Source organism: Oncorhynchus tshawytscha, linkage group LG19, assembly GCF_018296145.1.
Source record: "Oncorhynchus tshawytscha isolate Ot180627B linkage group LG19, Otsh_v2.0, whole genome shotgun sequence".
In the NCBI taxonomy this organism is placed as follows: domain Eukaryota; kingdom Metazoa; phylum Chordata; class Actinopteri; order Salmoniformes; family Salmonidae; genus Oncorhynchus; species Oncorhynchus tshawytscha.
In genome coordinates this window covers 7,069,461-7,070,797 of record NC_056447.1, presented here as the reverse complement: position 1 = coordinate 7,070,797, position 1,337 = coordinate 7,069,461, and positions in this window count along the sequence as shown.

The following is a 1,337-nucleotide window of genomic DNA, read 5'->3' as shown; positions in this document are numbered from 1 at the left end:
TTTGTTAGCCACTATAAATGCTAGGTTACACATTCTTCTTATAACAGTCTCCAGTATCAACATTTCCAAGCAAACAAAAACAGGGAAAAAGGAGAATCGATAGACATGTTGAGATAAAAGAATATACACTTTGTCAGAGTTCAGCCAACCTTCACAAGACCACAACACATGCAAATATGTCCTCTTTTGTGCTTTACACCCGCAGCAGAATAATACAAATTCTGAGTGCATGATATTCAGTTTCACTGGCATATAGTACATTCTATGATGGTCTTAAACTGCATTAATTCATGTCTGAGATTATATGAACATGACTGGGCATTTTAATAATATGTGTATCCATTCATCATCAATACCGTCTCTCAGGTCTTCCTCACATCTTTGTTTTACATGTTTTGTGTCATTGGGAAACGCGTCTATCAACCCTTGATACAGTTTGGAAATAAACATTGGAGGTTTGTCAGACGGCCTTAAAATAGCATCTGGTTTGTCCATTGTTTGGTGAACAGAGAGAATAAAGTGCATCTGCAATAATTCACCTCAGTCACAGACTGGTTTCCCCTGGCTACCCGACCCTGCTGAGATCCCTGTCACCATCTGATCCTTCTAAAATGAAGCATGACAAAGAATTACCTTGGTGTACTATTATACATTATATTATCCAAGAATAGAATCAATGGTTAAATAATTGAAATTACAATTTTTCTCAGATCCCAGACTGAAGCTTTAAGCTTAAGCTGCTATCATGTAGCTACTGTAGGTCTACCCATCAATTCAAGATGGAACTTTGTGTCATTCACTGAACATACTGCAAAATTCACCTGAGCTACGTAGACTAGTCTTCCCTGGCTGTCTGACCCTGCTGGGACCCCTGTCACCATCTGATCCTTCGAAAACACAATGAGCATAGTGTTGTGTACTGACTGCATTAGAGGGCTGCATTCCCACGGGATGCCTGTGAGGCCTGCGGTCTTCATTCTTCACGCTACAGGTGGGAGTGGATGGTCAGATGGACAATTGAAATATTTTTGTTGTACCACAGATTATTTTGAAACGGTCCTCTTTTCTGCTTTGTATGCGCTATCCTACCTATTGTATTAAAAATACATATCTTTTGCATTAGCCACACACTCAGAATTCACTGCTTCAACTTCAGTAGCCTAACTCTCCTAGGTGGGCATGAGAGAGCGCCTAGTACTGTATGTGTGGTCCCATTGAAATAGAGTAGCCTGCCTACACGATACAGATAATCACGTGGCAGTTAATTAACTTGAATATTAAGTTGACTTAAATATGATTGAACTGTAGTTTACCACAGTGTCTGTAAATAAATATAG